Source organism: Callorhinus ursinus, unplaced genomic scaffold (assembly GCF_003265705.2).
Source record: "Callorhinus ursinus isolate GAN/ISIS: 27379988/994484 unplaced genomic scaffold, GSC_fseal_2.0 scaffold6, whole genome shotgun sequence".
NCBI lineage: Eukaryota > Metazoa > Chordata > Mammalia > Carnivora > Otariidae > Callorhinus > Callorhinus ursinus.
Window position 1 is genome coordinate 27,462,088 of NW_027397068.1, and position 27,473 is coordinate 27,489,560.

General features: G+C 45.4%; 1 protein-coding gene and 1 pseudogene across 1 annotated transcript in view; one reads left to right on the forward strand and one right to left on the reverse strand.

Moving 5' to 3' along the window:
• SOBP (sine oculis binding protein homolog) overlaps positions 1 to 27,473 on the forward strand; it is a 159,865-nt gene that overhangs the window by 105,837 nt on the left and 26,555 nt on the right. The gene's annotated exons all lie outside the window — the stretch shown is intronic.
• On the reverse strand, positions 1,364 to 1,473 carry LOC112819479 (small nucleolar RNA U3; annotated as a pseudogene).

Sequence of the window (27,473 nt, forward strand, 5' to 3'; positions counted from 1 at the left end):
TGCAGTATGCTATGCTCAACCACAAGTGTAGAATCCTTTTTTTTTTTAATGAAGACAAAAATCTTATACATAGCTTTTGATTGTATGGACCTGGCTTATTTTTCATACCTTGCATGTTCAGGATTCTAGAAGGAGAACTGGTATTTATTCAGGAATGACCCTAAAAATTTTAAATATCTTCATCAAATAAAAAACAATTTATTAAATATATTGAGTTTACTAAGATAGAACATGAAATGAATATCAAATGGCTTTGGGGGAAAGTCTCATATAAAAAGGATATGCTATTTAATCCCTCAAATTAAAATTTTTATAATCCTACATTCCTAGTTATTCTAATTACCTGACCATTTAAAACTCCGCTTTTCTTTTGGAAATGAACACCATCACCCTGAACACTTTGGCCATCTTCTTTGCTCATATGCTTGTAAGTTTCAGAATATATCAAATTAGGCACATAATTATTGATTTGATAAATCAGTTTTCCTTTGGTCTGATTTAGCTGTCTGGAATATATTTGGGACCTGTTACAGTTGTAAAAATGGAAAACAAAGAAACGAAATTCCAACACAGTGGAGGAAAACCTCATTTAGTGAACACAAGAAAGCTGGAGAGCATGTTCCCTGGGCTAGAACTTCTCTTTGAAATAGTTGGGCTGCCCCTACACAGATTATCAAGGTCACGTTCAAGATTAAAGTGAGCTGTGGGACAATAAATTGCCTGTTACAACAGAAAAACATGCAAACAGAAAATGAGACCTAATGTTTTTCCTTGTCCCCTGGTTTTTTTTTTCTTTCTGAGCCTAATATACCTAGTTAGTCCCATTTAGTTTAAGTTTGAGTTATGCTTTCTAAAATTACAGTGTGTGTGAGGATTGGAATTTTTTTCTTCCAACAGAAATGAGGGTATAAATAAAATGCTTTTCTCCCTCCCGCTGGGAATGGTGAGTCACATATCTCCCTGCTCTCTCTCTCTGTGTGTCTAGTCAGTCGGCTGTGGAGATGATTCTCACAGGGTCCATGATGGGGACCGGCAGCCTTGCAGCCTTGCAGCCTTGTATGTAGGAGACTGGTTCTCAACATCCTCAAAGTGTCAGCCCCAGCAGACAATAAAAGTACAATCCCATCTTTTTAAATTGTGCAACTAACCACACACAGTTATATTTAGATTTGGAAGTACAAGTTTAAAAAAAATGTGGTTGAATCTACCGTTTTTTAAAAAAATGACCACAATACGTAGGTTTACATTTTCAGTTTTCTATTGCAAGAAAGAATTGGACAGGACTATTAAGGATGCTGATGGTTAGAGCAGAAGCCTGGGAGTAGATGAAGGTTCTGGAATCAGTTCTCCTTCACTCTCAATAGCCATCATCACCATCTCTTTGGCTTATCCTGGCTAAGCGTTAACATGCCTGATGTGAACTGTTTCCAAAAATTAATGAACTATAGAAATGATCCCTGAAAGTATAGTCTTTGTTTCCAAAAATTAAATAGAGAATTGTATGCAAGTGCCACACACTAGCATGCTTTCTTCACGGCCCACATCGTGGATTTCTTCCATCGTTCGGTCAGCAAGCTTGTGTTGAGTGCCTACTATGTGCAGGGCACCAGATCAGCCTGCATGGGTACGAAATGGACTACATTTTTACAGGATTCCACCCCTCACTTTACAAGATCTTTCTACGTTTACTTTATATTATGTATATACGATACTGATAGAGACTGCTATAAAGTCATCTTTTTGACTAGGTGCTCAAGAAATACTAAATGTAGGAATGAATGAACAAACCGTACTAGTGTGGCTCCCAGTTGGCACTTTTCCACAGCCGGCCCAGACGCCAAGTTCTCCCCTGTGTCTGGGGAGTTGTCAGGAATGTCTGGAATGCCGTGCATTGGCTGAGTTGAGTTCCTGTCTGACACATTTCTGAGTTGTCCAGTTGCCTGGGCAGAATGAACAGGGGCAGAAGGTGTGGAAGCCACTTACAGGTTCTGAGGACTATCTGTGGCCACTCCCTAAGCTATGGCATACCTCAACCTCGCCCTCCAACCCCAAAAGCTCAGGTTTGTTTCCCAAATGAAAGAGTAGAGCCTGGAAAGAATTTTCTCCAAATCACATTTAACTCCCTATAATTCATGTTTATGTTTGAATTTAACTACTAGAGAAGATAGCAAATGGAGTACTGAAGGCATTAGAGTGAAAAACAGGTATTTTTTTCCATTCCCTTAGAACTCTGTAGATTAAGATTTTAAGTGAAAGAATGACTTCAGAAACACCACTACATTCCTAGGGTTAAGGGACACACTCATTCTGGCTAGTCCAGGAGAGTCAGCAGAGGTTCCAGAATGCCTTTCCCCACCCACAACCCCCATTTCTTTCTCTTTTTCTCTCAGGTGATTTTCACACAAAATGTCAGTGGGTCCAAGGTGTAGTTTTCTCTGGAACCCTCATTCTGCTGCATTGGTCCCACAGAATTGTCATACTTCTTTTTGAAATAGAACTATGCAAAGTCTTGGATTTTATTACAGAATGTAATACCAATAATTACTTAAAATTTAATGAATTTCACTACTGACTTAATTGCTTTTGAGTAGTTCCACTTATTAAAGAGAAGCAAGGACATATTCATTTAATGAGCAGCAGAAGTCTTGCCCTCACATCTGCCTACATTCTCTTTTCAATTAATCAATTATAGTCCGATGGTGTGTAATTACACATTAAGAAAGTTATTGGATATCTCAGCATGCCTGTCCCGGGAGGCTCATGAATACACTAATATAACACACCTGTAATGACCTGCGCTCAGATCTGCAAATTATACTCATTTCTCTCTTGCTCTTTCTCTCTCTTTGCTAAATTAAGATGAGCACAATTGCCATTAACTTTTTGAGTCACATCTATTCAACGTGATATGGAGAGAGAACGTGAAAGAGAAAGACTGAATGAAAAGTAAAAATGGAAGAAAGAGACTTTATCTGCAAGTATAAGTAATCTGCATTTTGAAATTAGCTCCCCGAGACCCAGTCCTCGCGAGCTATTGCAGCGTTTTGGAGGGGTAGTGGTCGTCCACTCAGTCATTCCAAATACTTGTGAAAAATCAGAGCAGCATCATTTGAACTCAAATAGTGACTTGCTTTTCACCTTCCTTCAATCTCCTGATGAGAGAAATAGGAAAACCTTTTGAAATTACATTCAAGCAAATTTGCTAGGCTTGTTTCAAATCAAACCAAAGTCTGGAACTGATCCCCGTGCAGGAGCACTAAGCCTCTGCATAGCAACTAAGCTGCGTTAAAAAAAAAAAAAAAAAAAAAAAAGAAAGAAAGAAAGAAAGAAAGAAGGAAAGAAAGAAAGGAAGAAAGAAGAAAGAAAGGAAAGAAAGACCCCATTAAAAATTCGCCACAAAGAGCAAATTTTACAACATTAATGGCCTGAAGGCTCTGGTTATGTGAAGAGTCTATTCCAGTATGTCCTTCTGATTTATGCTAAATCAGTCAAACTCAACAAGAACTTCTTGATCCAAATTATATACTAAGAGGCATTCTAAATGCCTAAACTAACCAAGTGATTTTAAGCAAAATGCCCTGTTAAAATAAGCTTTTGATGTCTGCACAACTCCAACTCAAGAAGCAATCTGTTGACATTTTCGGCAAATGCTATCTTAGTCTGAGACAGAGACAGCAGTGGCTTCTTCAGAGGATTCTTCGGAGTGAAGTGCTTCCTCTCCCTTTCCCCCTCTCCTCCCCCACGCAAAAACCCTGCTTCTATTATTCAGTCATTGAGGTGCTGACAAGGTCACATCTACTGTGATTAATGGCTGTCCATCAGAATAGAAAGAAGGATACTTTGATACTCAGCTAGCAGATGCTCATGAACATGCAAATGATTGTGGCGAGCCTTCTTGGTAGGGAAGGATTTGCTTTGTTGATGTTTTTAACTCTACGGCCAATTTTGGGCATTTTGTGTGTGTTGTTCCCCCCCACCACCACCACCCTTACAGCCATTGGCCGAGCACACCCTGCAGTCACTTGGGCAAAGCCTGCGTCTCTGTGTGTCTCCCGGGGATGCCCCGGACCCCGCCCCTGACCCTGAATGGAGAATGTATGTTAGCGACAGGGTCTCCCCGTGTACTTTCAGGGTGTGTCCCTTCCTGGCATTCCTGGCCTGTCGGGACAAATGTCTCTGCCCAAAGGGCTGTCTTCCTGTGTGGGCTCCATTTGTGGCATCTCATGGGCCTCCATGGAGTTGAACTGTAAATAGTGGCCACCACATAAAACATGCCATCTGTACCCCTGTGGGTAGTAGGACGGAACACAAAAAAGATTTATTCCAGGAATATGAACTGATGTTTATAGACATGCCAGGGCTGGCTTTTAAAACACAGTGGAAAACTGTCTCAAAAGCAACTTGAGTACCACGTAATAGAAGCCTGAAAAAAGTGCTTTGGGAGCATGAAGGAAACCTCTGTGCCCAGGGAGATGTCCCAAGCTGGTATGTCCACCCCGGTCCCCTTCACCCAGAGCTGTGAGATGCCGTGTGGTCTCATTGCGAGTTTCTGGGAAAGCAGGGCCAGAAGGAAGAGGAGGCCTGTGGCTCTCATGCTTTGGGGGTCTAGAGTAACCCCCCCACCCCTGTAATAATTTCTTGAAAACTGGAGGGTAAGGAGATAAGTTTTGGATTGAGCAAATTGAATTGCCACAGGAAAGTTTCCTTATTTGCTGGGCTGGGATTCAGGACTGTATTTGAGGACGTCCTTTGTTAGGAGCATCATACACATAGGCAGACATAGGCACCTTAGCCATCAGAGTGATGACCACATGTCCCAGGATTTGCACCATCTTCCCAATTTCACACTTGTCAGTTTTCATAAATCAGTGGTCTACAAATGGGTTCAGGTGCCCAGCTTTTGGAAATAGTGTCACTCGTTTTAAAACACCTACGAATTATTGACCTATTTAATCCCCATTGTATGAGCTGGGAGTAGTTTTTGCTATCTATAAATACACATATGAAATATAAAGTCATAAACAGGTTCACAAATAATCGAGCTGTCTAAGCGGGATTGACAGTTTCTGGATTTCCATAAGAAGCCCTTTGCCGTTTGCTTGCTGATTTTGTTGTTTTTGGGTGCTTGTTAGCAAATACAGCAGCCTTGGCCTGTGAACTGAGTCCTTTCCTGCTGAATTTGGGTAATTCTTGTTTATGCATGCTGCAGTGATTGTTTTATGATATGTTTATTTCCCTGTTCATCCTGTTCTGGAGACCTGGCCACTCTGCTTATGAAGGGAGTGGCATCTCAGATTTCTAAACTCAACCCCACATCTCCACCCCGACTCAAACCCAAGCCCCAAGCCCCAGTTGCCCCCTTTCTCCCCTTCCCACCTCCTGTCCTCCAGAATCCAGAAGGATGTGGGCAGGGGATAGACTTGTTCTCTCTGCTTTCACCACAGTGTGCCTAGGAGGGCGACACCTAGCGATATGTGGTCTAATAACTCCCTCCAAGTTGGCCTTGAAGTTGGGTCCTGTGTCTGGATCCAGGCCTGCAGATTGTGCCAACATTTTGGGGCCCGTCAGTTTGATGTTTTAGATTCTCGAGCCAGACTCCAGTGTGTGTGTGTGTGTGTGTGTGTGTGTGTGTGTGTGTGTCTTTCCTTGCATGCATGTATGGGTGAATACAGCAACTTTTCCTGAAGGTTCAAGTTAGTAAAGGGCTTTTAAATCACAGTACTGTGAAAAGCTTAAAAATGACATTCCAGTTCATAAAAGTTCTTAGGTCACCAGGAATTTCTCTCTGGCCGAATTTCCATGCAGGTTCTAGTCATCTGTCAGCCTGCTCAGAGCCATCCTCCCCTTTTCCCACTTCCTTCTCTCACCTCTCTGCTGGCTCACGCCCACCTGCTCAGTTTCCCTCAACTTTTTCTCCTGAACAGTCCAGCCATCCGCCAGGCAAGCTTTAGGCTCCCTGTATTCTCTGGGTACATTTCCCTTTCGATCTCATATGTTATATACTACAATAACTTTTTTGAAGTCCCAGTGGGAATACAGCAAGTCAAAGGAGGGCTGACGCTTGCCCCGGAGTGTTAAACACTAGGCAGCTGCAGAGCCATGTGGGGCCAGTGGGCTGCAGGGGAACCCCAGAGGTGGTGAAGCTCAGGAGTCACTGCCTCTTTGCTCCATTAGCTGCCTTTCTCCTACCAGAGATTATCCCGCCATGGCTAAATCTCGAAGGCTTCTCATTAAAGCTGAGGAAAATATATAGGACAAAACCGTAACTTTGCAAAATCAGTGCATTAACATTTCTCTCCAGTGGTCTGGGAGAAAACAAAAGTGATCTGATTGCAATAGCAGCTTTATTGGGTCCAGCTTATAGACAGTGTGTCCTCGGGAGATGAACCACTAGCCCCAATCTCTGAGAATATTCTTGGAAGTGCAAAGCTTCAGCATCCTGGTATGGTTCCCAGACTGCCCCTGGTTCCAGGAAGCAAACCCAAATCTTTCCTCAGACCGTGTGCCCTGGCTTGGGGTTCAGAAGATATGGTCCCCTAGACTTTGGGCTGACCCTCCAACCCCAACTTGCCTATGGCCCGTCACTACTTAAAATGTAGCCCACCCTCCATCAGTGGGGACCCCACCTGGGCCCCTGGTAGGAATGAAGCCATACTGAATTAAACCCTGCATTTTAAAAAGATCCCCAGGGGATTCATGTGCACACTGAAATTGAAGAAGCTCTGGGTTAGAGTATGATGCTGGATTTTTATCCTGTAAATTTGTGTCTGCTTCAGCAGGCTCCTCATCATTATAGGACACATGCCCGTGACATGCTCAGCACATGCACACTCCAGGCTCCTCCCCCATGCCGCAAGAATCTCTCTCACAGCCATCAAGAAGTTTACAACAGGTAGAATTCTTACCCACAGCTAAGAGAGAATGTTGCTGGGAGTATCCAGCAGGAGCAGGCTGGGGACGAGTGAAGGTGGGTGTGCCATGGAGACAATGGGGGCCACAGCCACAAGCGAACGAAGCTCCTCAGGAAGTGCAGCCTGCTGCTTTACCGCCTCTGTGTATTTGAAGTCTGAGTCTTATTAGAGCTCCAATTTAGAAAGAAAATGTGAGGCAGCTGAAGGGATACTAAATCCCAAATTGCCTCCTGGTGCTTGGAATTTGGGCTTCATTGATTAATCCCTAGAACAAAAGGAGAGGGTCCTTACCTCACAGCTTGCCTTAGGGGAGGTGGCGGAGGTGGCGGAGGTGGTGGCAGGGTGGGGTGGGGTCCACAGGCTGGGTCGGGTAAAGGATGGGGGTCCAGCCTTTGCACCAGGATCCACCCCCCTTGCTTTCTGCCTGCAGGACCAGAAGAGGCTGGACTCGGCTGGCCTCTCTTTGCTCAGGCAGATGACCATGCACTATGGGCAGGGTGGCCGGGGCTATCCCAGCGCCATGACTTCAGAGTAGCTGCCTACAGTGGCGCCCGGCTTGGGGCTGATCACTACCCTCATTCCTCCCACCCCTCCCACCATGTGCATTGAACAAGTGAGGGAGCTTAGCACATGGCAGATGGGGAGGCCTTGGGTTTCTCACAGTGTGGGGACAGAGTCTATTGTCTACACCAAGAAAGGGGACTGGGGAGAAGTCCCTGTATATGGCAAGGGATTGGGGCGAGCGAGCATTTGACCTTAAGTCCGGTCCCAGGGATGTGCTCTGGATGATGCTATTGATATGGCTACTGTACATTCTCCAGGGATACCTGGTTTCAGATGTTCTGCCAGTTGTCATTATAAATCATCAAGATGACTTGGGGCTCCAGCTGTACTTCCCAGTCTGTCTTATACTCCCTACACATGGCAGAATAAATATTGGTCAGATCAAGTGTCCTGATATTTTTCAGGCAATTGGCGACAATTTATTGCACAATAGGAAATGGACAGTTCATTTAAAAGATCATGTCTGTGGCCACCTGGAATTTCTGGGACAGACCCAATGTAAACTATTCTGGCCTGTTATCATTATGCTCCCAAGGAACACTGATGTACCTCCAGCTGGACCCTCATGTTCTGCTGTTCATGTCAAATACTGGCATTATTGCAGAAAAACATTAAGTTAATGAATATAATTTTTTTCCATTTCAGAGTTTCTGTCCTAATTTTTCTTAAGCCTTTGGTGTCTGGTACCTATTGTGGCAGCATGTGCTAACACCTGACAAAGTGAAGAAACAATAGGCAAAAACAAATAAATACTGAAGAACTTAGGAAGAGCTGATCATGTGTGGTTCAAGCCCTTTGTGTGCATGTGGGCAGTCTGTGGCTGGAGGTGGGGTTTTCTTGATTACCTATATGTAGTACCATCAACATAGTCATTTTCTGGGTATACATTGTTTTTAGTCCAAATGTTAGAATTAACCATATCAATATTTCATGGGGATCTATAGGGAGCTTTGCCCCCTGACCAGGTGTAAGAGACCCTGTGTCTCTTATATATGCTGTGACTTGAGGGGCTACTCAAGTAGAAAGGTTAGGCCACATGCTCACTTGAAATTCCATTAGGTGTTATTTTCTTTGGGTTTTGCTGTTATCGAAGGTAAAAGCCTTGGATTGACGTTTTGGGTTTTGTTTGCTGGGGCTCTGGGCCCTGAAAGATATAACCAATGGGCAGACAGATGGATGAAGACAAGGTGGCGCAAACATCTTACACCTTCCACATCGTAGTTCCATTCAGACAAGGGGCTTATCTCTCCCTTGACCACCCAGGTGGGGAGCAAAATGCCGTCAGTGATTTGATTGGAGTTTTTGCGTTGTTGCCTCCCTTCTCCTCAGAGGTTCCTAAGTGGTGAACTGTGGACTAGGGCATGATGAGTAAGGACGTTATAAAAATATTTTATGTGGCAGCATAAGGTCCCAGAGTCCTTTCTCGGGAAGGATGATCTTTTCTTGCTGAGACTATATCATTTCTAGCTGTGTGGTATTAAAATGTCCTTTTTCTTTCCTTTTTTTATAAATGAAATGGCAGTGACAATAAATAGTAATTTTTAAAAAGTCTTTAGGCAAAAATAATTCAGGGGACTGACATAAGGTGGCAAGCCTAAAATCTGTTTTTGAGCTTTCACTGACTATAGAATTCAAAGCCAGGAAAACACTGACTAGTGCCCAGTGACCTCATTGTAGACAAGGTCATCTTTTCTTAAAGGAAAGCTTTATTATGTTTCCAAGAGTTCTCCATCAGATACTAAGGTGCAAGGTCTTCAGGAGATAGCTTAGGAGATAAGTGCTGTCCTCAAAGAGCTGAGAGCCTGGAACAGACAGGACAAAAACTGAAGTGACATCGGAAATTACAGTGAGCTTTGAGCAAGGGAAGAAGTGGCAAAGAGGGGTCCCAGAGAAGAACAAATCACATCTGACGCGGGAGAGGGAATCAGGTGGGTCTTTGAGATTTGACGTCAGAGAGCTCTCAAGGCAGACACAGAAACAAGGGGTATCCATCACCTTTGATCTGGTCTTCATCTCCTTTTCCAAAGAGAAACCTAGGGAGTATCCTCAAACGTGTTCCTTACCCCACTCCTTCCTGCCCTCCCCTCCCCCAGCTATTCAGTTTCATGAAAAGTGAAGGCTGACTGTGTCGCTTAGACCTGTGATTTCAGCAGGTTATTGATTACACATCTTACCAGTAAACACACAAACAAAAAAACCCCCCAAATTAAAAAACAATAGATGTCCTAAGATTTTCTTCCATGATATCAGTGGATCATGTTTGTACCTGCTGGGGTACCCACCCCACGTTGAAGATCACCACTCTGGAGCTGTGTGCCTAGGCTGTTAAAGGAAACTGGATTTTATAGTAATAGCTCTTAGAGATAAGAAAAGCCCCAAGATGTAGACTGTTAGGCTACACATCCTCTTCCTGAGCAAATATTATGAGTCCATTAGTGTGTATGGATGGTAGAGAGAAATTACGGAACAACTGTGGAGCACAAGGGCGGAGATGCCTTGTCATAGACCCACTTTAGTATGGAATCTGTATTTAACACAAAGGTAGATGACATATTCCCCGGGACCTCTGTCCTTGATCCTGAGGGGTTTTCAGGTTGGAGTAGTGCATGGCATCAGCAACCCTGGTGCCACCTGGCTCCATTAGGCATTAAGAATCACAGGTAGAAAGAGGAGGACGTGGATGCTGGGAACGCCTGGTGGGGAAGCCTTGAACCCCGCACATCATCACCATTCCTAGAGAGGATTAAATTGGGAGGGAAACACTAAGTCAGGACTTGCCACTGCGGTCATGATCTTAAAATGCTGCCCAGTGTTCCAGGTCTCGATCATCTGGCACTCTTTGAGCCATTCCTGGCCAAGGGCTTCCAGTTCTATGAGGACCCCGCCATAGACACAAATCTCCAGTTTCCATAAGCCAAGCTGGGGCTCACAGAGGCTCACTTCATAGGAATTCATTGACAGACATCGCTTCTTAGTCACATTTCCTCTCCCAAGTGGAGTTCACCTGTACTGCCACATAGGCTGTGAGCTCCGGGGAAAACCGAGAAAGCACTCGATACTCTGGCAAACCTCTATCAAGCACCTACCATGTGTCAGGCACTTAGCCAAAGCTGGGGGCAGAAGGAGAATGAGACAAAGGCCCCCCTCCCCACAGAAGGGGGAAAGCTGTCTGGGGCCCTTTGGAGCGTGACAGCTGGGCCAGGACTGCAGAGCTGGCCCATCTTCCTTTCTGGGGGAGAAGGAGCCATAACACTTCTCCAGACTGTCTCTTGTCAGACGTTTCATAGCTAGAATCCTTGACAGCTCCTGAAGAGGAGGGTGCATCAGAGGTGACTGGCCCGCAGAGGCAGCTGGGAGTGAGGAAGAGTGGACTGGGGAAGAAGGACACAGCCTATCTGAGCAGCCAGGAGACCCGGGAGCCAACCCGTGGCCTTTGCTCAGGAGGCTCCGACAGGTGCCACATGGCTGCACACAGTGCTCAGGGAGGCTCCGCTCGCTGTAGATAACCTGAATCAGCATCCCTGAGAGTCGGGCTAGCAAGAAAGCTCCTTGAGTGATTCCAGGCGTTCAGGTCCTGTTCCAAACAAGATCTTCCGGCTGATTCTGAGAACACCTAAAGCACCTATGCCATTTGTTTCAACGCCTCCCCCATCTCCCTCTCTGCCCCCTCTGCCTCCCTGCCCCCCACTCGCTTGCTCGCTCACACCATGGGCAAAGGAAGAGAGAATAATAAAGGCAATTGAATACTTGGCCTTAAGAGGAGTTGAACATGTGCTCAGAATGCATCATCACTGTGGTTACCACGTGCTAGGTGTGCATTTCATACCTGGAAAACAAAATTATTCCAGCCCGGGAGGGAGCAGGCTATCTGCTGGGCTGGTGCAGATGTGGCTGCCAAGTGTGTCCCAAACACAGAAGGCTCGCCCTCGGGTTTTGCGTCTTCATCCTGCCCAGCTGATCCCAGTGGGCTCGTCTTTCACTTCTGGTCAAATGATTCTGCCCCTTGTAGCTACCCCAGTTCTCTCTTCACTAAAGACTTCGGAGCCAGGGGCCTGTGATAACAACGGAGACCCGATGAGATGCCTTTGTGGGATTGTCTGAGCCCAGCGTGTTTATTATTGTTCAGAATGCCGTTCTCCCAGGAAGGGGAGAGAAGGGGGGTCCCTGGTGGGGCCAAAGAACTGTAATCTTCGGGGAAAGAAAGAGAAGGGCCAGCAAGAGCAACAAAAACTTCCTGCAGATGTGGAGTTTGAAGGAATCCAGAGAAAGCAGACTTATTTTTAGCAGGAGTAAGAGAGCAAAGGTGATCGGCGCCACGGGCCGTTGTCCCTAACATTTGGCTATAAGCAACGTTTTCATATTTAAACATTGACAGCCCTGCAAATTGAAAGGAACCAACATTCTATCGGCTTGCTGAGTGAAAGCAGTCGGCTTCGCTCAGCCCAGTGGGAGGACCCGCACCATGTGTGGTCTTGCCCAGCCAGGCCTGAGGTTCACCTGTGTCGCTGTGGATATTCACATGTCCGCCACTGATGGCAGGCCATTCCACGGTAGTGATGGGGATGCTGTTCTTTCCGGGTGAAAAAGCCGTGCCGTGTTACCTCTGTAGGGAAAATGTCCAGCACACTTTGCTCAATTAAGCATGCCTGTGTGGAAATACAACACTCAAATGAGCAGGAATAAAAATATATTAAATTTGGAGAAGTTAAGTAATACCATCGGGAAAACCAGTGAACTCAAGGTGAACCCAAGAATGTCAAAAAAGAGAATCCCAGAAATGTGAGCTCTTCAGCCATTTACTCGACCCCAAATGAGACATATGCATTACATCCTCCGAGCCCCATATGAATATCTTGCCCAGATCAATATCGCAGAGGCTGGCACTCAAGTTCTTTTGAAACTTTAAGAAGCAAGCACTTTTCTAAGTCCTATCTGAAAACACTTGACTGCTAAATTGGCGAGTGTGGATTGCAGGGTAGGGCAAGGTTCCCGAGGACAAGGCCCAGAAGATAAACTTCTTCACTCACCCACTAGCCCCTTCTGACTTGCATCTACCCCGCTGAAGTTGGTGTTAATTATTGGCATTCCTACTGGTCAGTGGTGGCTCAAAACTGAGTGAGAGGAAACAGAGGGAGAAAACCACAGGGCAGAACTGACAGCCTCAAGTCGCCCTGGACGCTGCTGGTTTTATGATTTCTAGCCTGTGTTGACATTGCTGTGCACGCACAGAAGTTCGAGTTTCTCTAGATAATCCACAAAGCAAAGCAGGATGAGAAGAGAGTCTGAAGGGTTGGTGTCGCTTCTCTGGGCTTGCAGTAGTGGTTTCAAGATGTGGTCCCCAGGCCAGCAACATCAGCATCCCCTGGGAACTTGTTGGAAATGCAATTCCCGGACCCCATCCCAGACCTGGGTGCACCCCCAGGAATTTGGGGGGTTAAATTTTTTTTCTATATGGTGGTAAAATATACATAACATAACATTTGCCATTTTAACCATTTTAGGTGTATGATTCCGTGTCGCTCTCAATGTCGTACAACCGTCACCACTATCTGTTTCCAAAACTTCTACATCACCCCAAACAGAAACTTTTTCATCGTTAAACAATAACCCCTGACTCCCCTCTCCTGCCATCCCCTGATAGCCTCCTACCTACTTTCTGTCTTTATGGATTTGCCCATTCTAGATATTTCATACAAGAGAAATCATACAATATGTGGCCTTTTGTGTCTGGCTTCTTTCAATCTGCATGACATTTCCGGGGTTCATTCATGTTGTAGCATATATCAGTACTTCATTCCTTTTTATGGCCGAATAATTTTTCATTGTATGTGTATGCCACGTTTTATTTATCCACTCATCTGTTGATGGACACTGGGTTGTTTCTACCCTTTGGCTGTTGTGAATAATGCTGCAGTGAACGTTGGTGTACGGATATCTGGAATCTGTGTTATAATAAGCCCTCCAGGTGATTCTGATGTATACTCAAGTTGGAGAAACCCTGACCGAGAGCCCCAGAGCTGTCTGCATGCAGGAGCTCAGGACACTCGGGGTGGGGGGTGCCCTACCACAAGCTTCATCCATCTCATGCTGTTTCTGCTGCAGAGATCAATATTTAGAGCTTCTCAAGGGTCCTTCTAGGACTGACCCCAGGTGAAAAATACCTGTCCAGGTTATGGATTCTCTTTGACTTTGCTTCAAGGGTGATACCTCAAAATATTTCAGAGGGATGGCAGAAAAACATTTATTAAAAATGCATAACCATTGGGTTGTTGTTGATTGAAGTTTCACGCAGGTATCTTATGCCACTCCTTAACTGCCTTGATATTAGCGATAACAAGGACCCACTCTATTCCTGTCTGCAGAAATCAGGTCTCTTTTCCTGACAGTTGTAGAGGTAGTAAGTGGGAAGAAAAGAGAGAAGAAAGAATGTGTTTGCTCTAAGTTCACAGATACTCGGCTAATGTTTGATGACTGTTGTCTTAAGAATGTATGGGCCCCGGGTGCCTGGGTGGCTCAGTCAGTTAAGTGTCTGCCTTCAGCTCAGGTCATGATCCCAGGGTCCTGGGATTGAGCCCTGCATCGGGCTCCCTGCTCAGTGGGGAGCCTGCTTCTCCTTCTCCCTCTGCCTGCCGCTCCCCCTGCTTGTGCTCCCTCGCTCTCTCTGTCAAATGAGTAAATAAAATCTTAAAAAAAAAAAAAAAAAAGAATTTACAGGCCCCGATACCTTATTCTCAGCTGATTAACTCCTCCCTATTCAGAGAGCTTATGTGACTTGCTTGTGGTTTTGCAGCTGGAAAATGACAAAGTCGTGGTTAGAATCCAGGTCTCAGTCCAAAGATGCTGAATAAATCAATTCCTACTGGCTGCTGGTGGTCTAAAATATTACCCCTTCTGGGGTATTTGGATTTTTAACAGAGGAGTCCTAGATATGGAATATTTAAACCCAACGAAAGAAATCTTTAAAGATAGAATGTCATGGCTGAGGAAGAAGAAGGCAGATCTTTCCAGCAGCCACAAAATCACATCATGTAGTCTCCTGGAATCTCAGCTCTGCCCATCCGTGGAGGGTGGCCTTGGAGGGTGTCGTGCTTCCCCTGGGTGTCATATATTGAGAATGAAACGGAGATGAGATGAAGGCACTCTGGGCTGTGATGGTCTGGAAGTCAGGTTGCCTTAAGGACAATAGAAGTGACTGAGGACGTCCCTCCTGGGATGAAAAGGCCAAAGGAGCACATACCCCCATTGCCAGGTATATGAAGGGCAGCTGTGTGGACAGGATGCAGCCATGCTGAGTGGACCTGAGGGGGATGGCCAGACCTATGGGCAGGAGTTGCAGGAAGGCAGACCTCTTCTCAGTTTGCTAGCAAGAGTAGGATGGGCACCCTTGTGAAGTAGTGAGCTCCCCATTGTCAGCTTCGTCACCGTTGAGTCAGATGATGACCAGCCGAGCATATTGTAGTAGGGCTCCCTGCACTGCTTGGGAGGTGCGATGAAATGACTTTCTGGGGCCAGTTCAACTCCTAGGTGTCATGACTTTGAACTTCCAAAAGTTGCTGAATTGTTAAACGCTGCATTACAAAACCAATATCTAAAGGGAATTTGATAGTGATCTGTCATTTTCACTGTTTAAAGTATGCTTCTCCTTTTAAAAAAAAAAAAAAGAAAAAAGTCACTCAGCATCATTGATCAAAATTTTGACATATTTAGACTTAATTACTCTTTGGGGATTTTTTGTCTCCTGTTTACAGATTCAGTGGGAGCATTAGTTTGAATATCTTCTAATAACTGTGTACTGCTCTGACCTAGTGGCATTTCCCCTTTTGGCTGATAATTCGGAAACTCAAAATGGTGCTGCTCCACAGATAAGGATTTGGGAGCTAACAAAGCAGGAAAGATTCAGCCGGAGTCTGAGGTACACACAGGGACTGTGTTATCAATCTTCCTACTGTATTCGGCTCACACTAGTGAGGTCTGAGGATTTGGGTGGTTGGCACGATCGTGGTCTTCAGGTATCTGAAGGATGTCAGCACCAAAGAAGGAAGGCATCCATTTATTAATCAAGACAAGGGTATAATTACAGTAGGACTCATGGAATGAAATTAAGCAGAGAAAGATTTAGACCGAATATTGATGGGTTTATGAAGCTTTTAGATATTCTCTAGGGAATGCTATGCTTTGTTTTCCAAGTCACTTGAGAATCAGAGTGAAAGGGGCCGAGAGAATGTAGAGGGCACCATGGCCTCTGGGGATCAGGGAAATGGAGAGAGCTTCACTTCCTTTGCTTTCCTCTGGTCTTACAACACAAAAAGCTCAGTGGGCGATCCCCTTCTGAACACCTTCCGTCCACCTATAACAAGCGCTTGCTTCCCTTAAAACCAGGAGTTATTCAGGGGATGGTGTGTTCCCAAAGGAGAAATCCGCACACGACAATCAGAGGACAGCTCTGGAGAGAATGTGGGGTTGGGTAAGGTGCCCAATTTCTCCCATTTCTCCACTCACTTTTAGCCCTGCCTCGAGAGGGAAGAGGAGGCGAGGTCCGTTCCTGGGACTGGTGGGAATGGATCTTGAAACTCTGGGTGAAAAGGAGCCTCCTGCCCCAGGGAGAATTGAACACTGCTGGTTGAGGGGGATGGCAGCCTCAGCCATGGCAGAACCCTCAATAAGCCTGGAGCGCTTCTTTTCCTCTGGAGCATTTCCCCTGCACACTGGGAACCGACTTGTCCTCCACATTCTAGGATGGACAGCTCTCCCAAGGTGCTCCCAGCTTCCGGGGCCCACCAGTCACTGTGTAGGTCTTGCAGCCTTCCTGGACCAGCCGTGCTGGTACCATGCCTTGTCTGGAGGGTGCACAGGACCCAGGCTTCCTTGTGAGACTAATTAGGGACATTTGCATTTAGGTATTTTGCATGAGCCATTCAGTAGTACTGACAGGTAAAACAATATACTGACATCTGGTAGAGATTTTTATGTTTAATCTCCTGGGAGTGTCTGTATGAAGGCACTTTGTGGTCATAGAGCTGGGCAGCTGGGAGGGCCCTCGTTCTGTAGTTAAGGTATCTCCCATGTAATTTGCTGCTTTGAATCCTACATCCTTTTGTATTAAGCGAAATGGTGTTTTACTCTTTAAAATAGTCCATGGCTGCTCTGTGCTGCTGGCTTTGTCTTAAAAGGGAATAAAATTCTCAAATCGAAACCAAATTGGAGACTGTTCTATGGCATGCACTGCAAGGGGCCGAGTACAGACAATGATTGCCTTGACTGCAGAAACAGTGGGGTCCGTAATCTCCAGAGCAGTGGACACTTGCTGTGTCAGTTCTCCCATCCTTGGATTTAGATGGTCCTTAATTGTCCTGCCTGGCTTAGAATCCCACTTCCATTGAAGTCTGACCTCAGGCCGTCCACCGTTGCAATCAGGCAGTTGAGAAGGCCCCATCTCTGTGTGCAGGAGGTTCTGGTTTGAGCTAGAAGAGGATGGACGAGCAGCAAAACCCGAGCCAGAGACTCCCAGCAGCAGAGAGAGGGGGCCCCCTGGGAGTTGCTGACAGAGATGATGAAATGGGAGGAGAGGGGGACACAGCCAAAGCCCCGGGAGTGTTTGCCCAGAAGGAGAGTGGCTGCCCGGCACCTGGAGAGAAGCCTTGTCGGCTTGAGGGTACTGTGTAAAGCAAGGTTAGCCCTTAATGAGGTTTTTATGTGTGCTCCTGTTTTTGCATTTTTATGCTGGAGTCTCATCACAGTGTGGGGTCACATCCAAGGAAATGTTCACACACCTTCCGCATCCATATCCTAACCCTGGTTCTGAGGAGGGCAGGCTCCCTCCTTCTGGAGAGCTCGGGGGAGGGGGGGTGTTCTAAAACTCTCCAAAGAAGATTAATTTGGATTCTTGCTAGTTTAAAAAGTCATTGTAATGCTGAGGAAATTGTGAGTGTGCTGAAAGACGGAGGAAGCCACCTTCTAAAAGGTGGGATAATTATGGTAGAGGATGGGGCCAGCGCCACATTTACTGTTACTGAGCAGCAGAGGTGGTTTAAGCTAGGAACGCACTTGTCTGTCTCAGTGTGATTCCCGGGTACTGCGTGTCAAGCTGCAGGAAGTCCAGCTGATGTAAATAGATTAATATTTAAAAAGTAATACAGAAGAATGAGGTTCCAAACATGTAGCGTTTAATTATTAAAAACTCATAATGGAATTCCAATCCAAACTCATGTCTCACGTCTCACTGGTGCTCAGCAAAAAGCTCAATTAGCCTGCTCACTCCACGGCTCACTGTGACTATCACAGGGCCAGGCCTGTGTTCTCTTAAAGTCTCTAGCAACAGGGATATGGAGGCTTAGGTAGCGGCATGCTTTCTCCTTAGATAATTGTCACAACCCTTTTTAGTCACATGGGTGGTTAACATGACTGTATACTGTCAAGAGGACTTAGAAAAGAATTCGCCTTGCTTCCAACTGGTGGAACTTGAGAGAGTTGCGTTACCTGTTAGAAACCATGGTATCAGGCCGTCCAATGCTGCCGTTGGGTTTATCAGGCTGTGAAATATGTGTTACAGGAGGCAGGTGTCTGATTAGAAGAATCTACTTAGGCCGGGGATAGTTAATCACTCATTTTTCCCTTGGAGACTGCGGTTCTTAAGGCCCTTTGGGACACTTGTGTCACTCACTCATGATAAGCGTGACTTTGCCCGGAGGCCTGTGGCAGAGAATGGCCCAAGGAAGAGATAAACTGACTGATAGGACTTGGAGTAGAATAAATGCTTATGGACCAATCGCATTTACTTCAAAATCAGTGTGCCAGCCAGGCTGGTGGAGGGGGGAGTATATCCTGGTTTTATATTTGTGTTCAGCATGACTGGTAAGACCCTCTTTTGTGTGTACGTATGAAAATACTGACATGCTGTTTGTTGTTGTGCTTGAAGAGTTGGCCACCTCGACTGTGGTGGCTTGTCCATGAGATGCTCATGCATTCATCTGTCATGCAGAAAAGGCAGTGGTGTGACCCAGATCGCTCTTGGGTGGAGCCTCAGGGTTTGGAAGGGTCACATGGCAGGTAACGGTATTCATGACATCCTGCCGGGCTTGTGGGCTCTGTGGGGTAGCTGAACTGAGAGGACAGAAATTGAGTTTGTAGTGACTGCAGAAGCTGAAACCACAGGCTGAAATGTAGTAGCATCTAGGCCTGGGGGAGCACAGGAAGCTGATGAGGCCTGAGAAAAGTGCAACAAGGGGCTGCATAACTTTGACTCCTGGCAGGACGGAGCCTGCTGACAGGCAGAAGGGCGCAGGCGTGGGAAATCACCTTTCCCTTGTATGGTTTGGTTGACAACCAGCAGTTGCGTGGGAACCCTCCCCATGTGCAGGACAGTACACTGGGGGCACGAAAGTTCCATGAGACTCAGACCCAGCACCACAGAGACTTCAGTGGTAAGGCCTAGGTTTCCTGCCTGTCTTATATGCGGCCAATTCATTAAAGTAGCATTTTCCAAAGTGTTTTTCTATAGGATTCTACTAGAAAAAAAAAGAGTTCTATTTTTGCAAAGTTGAGGAAACTCTGGATTAATGAAGTTAAACATGTTTCTTTTCTGCAGAACTTCTCAGAGGAGGCTTAAATATGGCAATATGCATTAAGACTCTCCAAAAGGAGCACAGAGTATGCAGCATTTCTCAAACTCACTTGGCCATAGAATCCTTTTTCAGGAGCAGGACATGGATGGGACTAGAGTTTCCCAGAATACCCTATAGGCAATAGAAAGTTGGGGTAGGAATGGTCAGTGAGAAGGGGGCAGTTGCAGTGGGCTTAGGAACAAGCAAGGACCTGATGTGACAGTCACAATTCCTTCCTGTGGTCACCCTCTGATATAGTGCTGGTGTCCAGAGTCATATGTAAGAGGCATGTCCTGGGGTCAACTTCCTGCTTCCGTGGGCTGAGGCTGCCCCTGGGCACCCCACACCCACAGCAGGGTACACAGTGGTAATGTACTGCAGAGAGCTTCTTCATCACAGGGGCAAGTATCATGCGGATCATTCAAGGACTCTGAAGTCACTACCCCTTCCTAGGTTTTCCTCATCCTTCCATAGAGAGTGATACTTGACCGAGTTGTAGTAAGGATTAAATCAGAGAAAGTATATAAAGCTGCGCTAGATCCTTGGTCTCCTTAAAGTCATAGAGCCTCACTATAAAGAAGCCCAAGGAAATAGGCGAGACGGGGGTAGCCACTGCTGCTTATCCTCATGGAGCCTGGGCAGTTGTTCTGGAAGCAAAGACCACCCCACAGTAGTAATAAGTGGGCAGATGGGCTGCCTTACTGCGCCCCGGGTGCAAGCATCATTGCTTCCTGCTTTAGCACTTGGCCTTTAAGGACTTGCAACTCCTGGACACTTGACTTCTCCTGCCACGTCAGCCCTCTTTTCCCCACTCCACCTTGTGACCTCTCCTGTTCCTTGGCTCCTGCTTACTACCCATCCTCGGTAGTCCTCTGGCTTTATTCGCATAAGCATTCTCCCCACCACTACTTAGCCTCTTGGAGTTATTTTAATTCCTGCCTTCCCGAGGAAGGAATACCTAATTGGTTTGTTGGATTACTCTGTCCCTGTTAGGCAGAGCCAGACCAAGGTCTTGAGGTGTCCTTGGGGCCAGTGAGTTGTGGCCAAGGAAGCAGCAGGACTATGGCCATACCAGGCCCTTGGCATCTCGTGGGTTCCATTCTGATACAAGGCTAGTTAATACACAGTTCTTTTCTTCCTCCTCCTTCTTTCCTTTCCTGTTCTTCCCAATTTCTGCACGTGCTAGTCGGTACCACGTGCAAGCCTTGATGTGGCAGAATATACTCAGTAATGCCTTTTATTTCACTCTGACATACTAAGTACTAGAAGAGAGGCCTGGCCTCATGCATTCAGATTACCCCCCAAATATGCCTATCTTTTGTATCTTACCAGATCAGAGGCCCATTGCACAGGCTGTTTGAATTAGGTAGCTCTGTCATGCTCATTTCTCTTCACCCAGGAGCCAAGAGTCCAGTTGTACAACGACTCAAAATGGAAGTATTCCTCCCTATTTCATTTTCTTCGTCAGAGTAAACCAAAGAATGATGTAGTTAGTTATGCAGGCATTATGAGATATCGAAACACTGACAATTGATACATAATTGTTGCTAGTCTTAATTTATCTCTAAAATAAAACATATTATCTGGCCACTTCTCTCTCTCTCTCTTTTTTCTTTAAGATTTATTTATTTATTCGAGAGAGAGCACAAGTGGGAGGGGCAGGGAGAGAGTCCCCAGCAGATTCACACTGAGCACAGCCCAATGCGAGGCTCGATCTCACAACCCTGTCATGAGGACCTGAGCCAAAACCAAGAGTTGGATGCTTAACCAGCTGCACCACCCAGGCGCCCCTGGCTGCTTGTCTCTTTGCAGACTTCTAGTGAATGATATTGTGGTAGTGTCTGTTGAGTCAGTTGAATTTACTGGGAGAAAGGACTTATATGAATAACAGGTATGTTTCAACATATAGGAACACATATCTTTGTCCCAGGCTGTCCTGCTTCATACCATTTAGCACTTCAGGTGTTAAACCTGGATGAGAGGATTGGGTTGGGCTAACCCAGGATTTGCTTATGAGAACGGAGTTGTACGAGGGATTGTCAGTGGAGAATCTGGCGTTGGTGGAGTTTTGGCTTTCAACCAGGTGGGTGGTGAGGCAGGATGGCTAAATTCATGGAACAAAGATGGAAGAGAACCAGGCAAAACAACCGTCCACAAACATCCAGGAAGCTTTTTAGAGACAAAGGAACCAACATGTAGATCCAGAATCAGAAGCAGCTCAGTGCATGCCTCTTAGATACTTAAGAAACTGCCACCAAGTGGGTGTTCTCACAGGTTTTAATTAACTAAAAAGACAAGACAATAGGCAACCTAAATTATTTCTTTTCCCCAAGTTTGTAAGCCCAGTGTCCTAGGCCTTTTGAATTTGCAGCATTGTGTACCAGATGCCATAAATATCACATTTGTGTGTGACTAAGCATAAGGGATTCCATCGGTGACTCTGGCCCAGGCGACTGGTGCTGGCCTGAAGCTGAGCCTAGGGCTAAAACATCCGCAGTGAGCCTAAGACCACAACCTGGCCCGCAAACCTCCTCATTACTGCAATTACGTTTCTGTCAAACACTCCACAAGCCATTGGAAAGAGTGGAGGATTTGGGGGTCAAGTGTTTTGTTGATTTCGGTTTCTGGGCTTTATTTTTGTGGTGTGCTTTTTTACTTTGAAGTATACATCACAGGAAAATTCATAGTGGTGGATTTTCTCTTTGTTTTTATAACTGAGGTTTAATAGAAGAATACGGGTAAATGAGCATAGAGTGTAGGTAGACCAGTTGGCTCTGTGATTTGTTTTATACATCTAAGTGTGGTTCTTATATATCTATAATCATGAAATTAAAATATCTATACTTATATGACACTTTATGTTTTTCAGAATGCTTCCATTTGCACTATTTGTTTTGATCCTCACAGCAGAACTTGAAGGGAGATAGAGGGCCCAAGGGTGCAGAAATATGACCCAAAGTTACAGGGTGGGCAGGACATGGGTCTTCTGATTCTTAGTTCACCACTTTCCTCACCAAACCATGCTGCTTCCCAAGTGAAGAGTAAAAGCCTGGGGCATTGAATGAGGATTGGGAAGGATGTATTTAGAGATTTAAGGTTCTCATCAAGAAAAATTTAAATTATGAGGTAGGGAAGAGAGGCAAAACTTCAGTAAACCTGTAAAACTGGCCACACTGAAGTCAGCAGGTGTGACGGGAAGAGATGGGATAGTGAAGAAGTAAACAAAGTCATGAGCAGGAATATACAAATGGCTTCTGACATCTCTCTACCAAGGCAGGGAGTGGGAAGGACCCCAGATTGGGGGCATGAAAAGATAAAAATAATCTCAGAGATACCACTGATATTTGGAGGTTTTTTGTTTTTTGGGTTTTTTTGTGCCTAGACTAGAGCTAACATGAAGAACTAAAATATAAAACAACACCCCCCCACCCACGTATCTAATAGGTGGGTAAAATTCAGGAAAATATATCCCTGTATGGCAATCCATGCACTTCAGAGGAAATGTAAGATGGGAATTTTAGGAAAAAAAAAAAAAAAGAAACACCAAAAGAATTATTTTGGGGTATTGAGTACAAAATCTGAAACAAACATTAAAAATAGATTATTTAGCAAAGAAGCAAGACATGGGACAGCTTACCTAAATATCTGCTAAGAATGTCATTCTCTTAAAAAACGGAGTAATTGACCTCTCTTCCCATGCCTTGTTGATAGTTCTGAGAAGGCAGAGAAACAATGAGGAGAATCTTACTTTGACTGCCATTTGGTTAATAGGGAGGAGCGCTGCTTAGTATGTGGATGGAGAGAGGAAGTAACCCAACTATCTTGGACTGTGCAGCGGAGAGGGAGAGAATGCTGGGATGTGACCAGCCACATTCCCTAGAATTTAGAAAAGCAGATTTTGCTTAAGTTCCAAGGAGAGGGAGACTCAGTATAGTCTTAGTGATGGAGGAGCAACATGAGGGGTGGGAAATTCCAAAAATGAATTATGTGTCAAAAAGGCTAGGATGCATGAGGGGCTAAACCCTTGGGGAACTGCCCAAGATAATAAAGGGAGCTCTTAGGGCTATGCTCATGAAAGGAACCAGAAGGAGAGTTGGATAGATCCGTGTTTAGAGCAAATGGTTAATATTTAACAAAAACAGGTGAGAAGGCAGGGCTGGGCAACTCTTCTTTGGTTTCTTTCCATTGTCTCCATAAAGAGAATGTTCTCGAGACTGGGTAGGACAGATAGCATAAAAAAGGCTATGAATTCCACATTGTGGGCAAAGAGATAGGCAGAAAGCACCTGCTATGCTAAGCAAATTTAGATCTCTGAGCCCCTATGAGGGAACTTGTAGATAATTTTCTATCTACTTTTGTATAATCTTTGCTCTATCATGTTAGATGGGAGAGGCTTTAAAAGGACAGAAAAAGGACAAATGTTGACCAGATTTTCAAAACTGGGAGAGAGTTTCTCATTTCTGAAACTCTAGACCCAATAGGCTGGATGGCTTACCCTCAAAAGTCCTTGAATATATCATTAAACAAATGATTGATGAGCACTTAGGAGAAAAAGGTTTTGGTTGACCAGAAGCTCAGAATGAAGCAAGCAGTGTGGCAGAGAGAAAGAGGATGGGGTGCAAGTTCTGGATCTGGATCCTGGCTCCACCATTTGTAGGCTGTGAGTGCTTCGGGAAACCACATCATCTCTTTGAACCTTTGTTTCCTCATTTTCAAGTGAAATGGAAAAAGCAGTAGCTTCTTTACAAGTTTGTTGTCAGAATTAAAGGAGATAAGTGAAAGCTTCAAGCTTGGTACATAACAGTTACTCAATACCTGTTTGTTTTTAAAAAGCAAAGACCTTATAGCGGGATATGACTCCTAAAAAAAAAAAAAAGCACATACATTCTTGGGTGGTATTAGTGGAGGTATATTCGTGGAGGTTATTAGTGGAGGTATTAGTAGAGGGGGAGGAGAGTTCCCTGGACTCTCTGCCAGTCGGGCTGCTGCATTCCATTCTGGGCACCACACTTTAAGAGGGGCATTACCAAGGTGAAGTATATGCCCCGGTACGAGGCACAGCAGAACAGACAGGACAGGAGGCTCTAGGAATTTGTCCTCCTGGAGCACAGGCACAGGAACAGGGGATGTTTAAAAATAACATTCTGGGGAAACTATGATGGCTCTTTTTGAGTATTTGATAGGCTGAGATTGAGAAGAGGAGTGGGCCTGTGCTAGGAGACCCTGGTGAACAGAACTGCTAGCAGTGGGTGGAAGTAACAGGGACATGAAGTGGTTAAGCTTTCTGATAATCAGAACTGTCCGTCAACAGAACGGGCTGCCTTAAATTAAGCTGCGTAGGGCTCTGCAATTGTATCGCAGTCGTCTTTAAAAGGCCACCAGAAAAATCAGTGCAAAGGAGACAGATCGCTATGATGTGAATCCCTGGCTGTGTGGATGTATCTGGATGGTTCTCCCTGTCACAGGAAGTCAGAGTGCTACCTGGAAGACCGTCTGTGTATGTGTAGAAGGGAACCCAAGCTTGCTGGGGGAGTCAGGTTGAGCTTGACCTGTGAAGTTCCTTAGAGGACTAACTTCTGGAATTTCAAAATGAGGTTATTGTCAAATATTAGTCAACCATCTTAATCCTGTAACTTTAAAAGAAAATGCAAAAATCCTTGAGATAGTCGGGGGGGGGGGCAATATGGCCTTTGAAGTCAGACAGATCTAAGTTAGAATCTGGATCTGCGATCTATCACCTGCACAGATAATCTTGGGCACGGTATTTAACCTACCTAAACCCCAGTTATCCAGGTGATAAGGGACTTGTGGAGATTAAACGAGGTAATCCATGTAACAGGGTTAGCATGGTTACTAATGCTTAAATAATGCTAGCTATTGTTAGTATTAAATTCTTATTACATCAAATCGGGGCTTCCAGCAGGCACTATAATAAAAGTCACAATTTTTGATGGGGTATCTTGGAGAGATTTGAGGACTGGGCAGAGGTGGACACCAGGGGCTTAAGTGGGGACAATCCTGAGCATCCACAGGTAGCAGCTGGTTCAGTTTGTAAACCAGGGAGCCAAGAAATGTGCACAAGACTGTTAAAAGAGGATTGAATGAGACTCTGCAAGTAAAGCTCTTAGCCGGGTGTCTGACAGGTTCCAAGTAATCAGTATAGAGTTGGTAAGTGAATGAGAGTTTACCAGGAGCAGCTACGAGCCTCCAAGAAGCAGCCAGAGAATGGGCTGGTTCTTTCTTCCTGGCATGTTTCTCAGGGAGCGCTGTTACTATTGATGAGCTCATCTCACAGCTGAGCACTTGAGGCTCAGTGTGATTAGGTGCCTGACCCCACCAGGAGCTGGAGGCTGGAGGAGTGGACCTGCTGATCTCTAAGATTCTTTTCAGGGCTAAATTTCATTGCTCTGAGATCTCTTGGGCTATTTCTGTGTCCTCTCAGGGCCAATAACTGGAAAACAGAGAGGCAGACATTTGGCACCAGGTAGACCAGATTTTCCAATGTTTGAATTTTTTAGTTTCCTTCTGGATGACTTGTGTTAGGAAGATGTAAGTTGTATTTATTCAGCATAAATGAAGCCGAGAGTTTTGTGATGATATGCTAATACTCTTAGGCAAGCTAACACGTCAGACCAAAGGGACCTTCTTCTCAGTCATGTGTTTGGCTGTGAGGAGGACCCATGGTCACTGAATACAGGCCAGGATTCCATATCTTGCTTTGGCTGTAGAAACAGACTTGGGTCAGTAATGAGCCATTTGTCAACGCTCATTGAGATCCTCAAACCAAGCCCATCTCTTCTCTGCTAGACAGAGTTCATGGCACATGTGCAAAAGAAGGGTCTTGCCCTGGTCACCTGGGCCAAGACTTCTGAAATCCAGCTTCAAATGTATATGAAAAGTTTGAGTCATGGTATAAGGTTCCTACAGGGCGGTTTTCTAATGAGATTTTAAATTCTAACAGAGATGCTCGTTGCCTCTCCTTGAGTTCCAGATCCTATTAGAGAAATGAGAAAGGAGAGGGGAGAGAGAGAGACCAAACTACAAGGCAAAACAAAAAAATGAATAAGATCCATAAATAAAAAGAACTATGCAGCAAACATCATCATGTTGAAACCCAAACCTGCAGAAAGTTTGTTTTGAAAATGAACTTCTCCATGAATTTGCTTTAAAAAAAAAATAGCTTGTTCTAAATCCCTCTTCTGATTTCTGGATGACTTTGCAAAAAATCTATGGCTAGGCCATCTTTTTCTGTCCTTCACTCTCTAATCCAGCTTTGCAAGGAAACTTGGAATGGTGAGCTTGGTCCCCGAATCAGGTTTTGGTGCACCCCTCCCCACTCCATGGGGGCTCGTCCTCACATGCATTCTCCCATGCAGGGCCTGGGTCATCCTGTCTGAGAGGCCGGTGCTACTGTGGCTTTTGGCCCTTCCATGTAATGAGTCAAGCAGATCTCTCATCAGCTCTGTTTTTTAATAAAACATGAATAGTACAGTTTATGGCTTCCACTATCCAAACAACAGTTGAGCCGGAGAGGAATTATTCCTTTTAATGGTTCGAACACTCTTTTCCAAGCAGCCATGCTGCTTTGTCAAGCTTTTGCTTAGAGAATGACTGGCCTTGGAAAAGAAGGGCTCTGGCAGGAGGAGTTGACTAGGGTCTTCTCAGGCTGGTGGTCAGCTGGGCTGCGCATAGAACCATCAGCTCGGTTCCCTGCAGATAACCCCTCTGTTACCCTGGGACAGTCTCCTAGGAAGCTGGGTCGGGGGTTGGTGTCTGTGAGGTGCTGCAGGCATTTGCCCAGAGAGAAACGCGCTCCCTTCTGTCTCTAAGACACACAGGCTCATAGGAAGGCTGTGCATGACAATTACCCGTTCCTTACTCACATTGCCATAGAAACATCCTCCCATTAGTTAAAATGAACTTAAACATATGGGATGTTCCTGGGACATCAACAACCATGAGGGAGGCGGGCTAGGGACTGAAAAAAAAATGCACTGTGCAGCAAGCGGAGGGATCTGCCTTGGCACACAGGCATTACTCCTTACTACTATCAGGTCCACTTCACAGAGGAAAAGACTGCCCTGCTAGTAAACAACAGAGCCTAGACTCAAACCCACATCTTCTGATTCCAAATCCCGGGTGATTTCCATAGGATTCCTTTTCCAAAGGATTTCCATCCTTTGCTGCCCCAGGGCACTGAATTAGGGCCCTGATGCCGGCAGTGTCTAACTCCAAAAACCAGTTGCTGGGGCCATGGGACTGCCAGGTGAGGCTGGAAGCAGGTTGTCAGGTGGGGTCAGTTTGAGGCCCTCAACTCATGTGGTGAGGTGACGGGCAGACCACAGACTCTTTAAAAACACTGATCGCCCCCACCCTTGTCTATCTGTCCTCCTTTGCT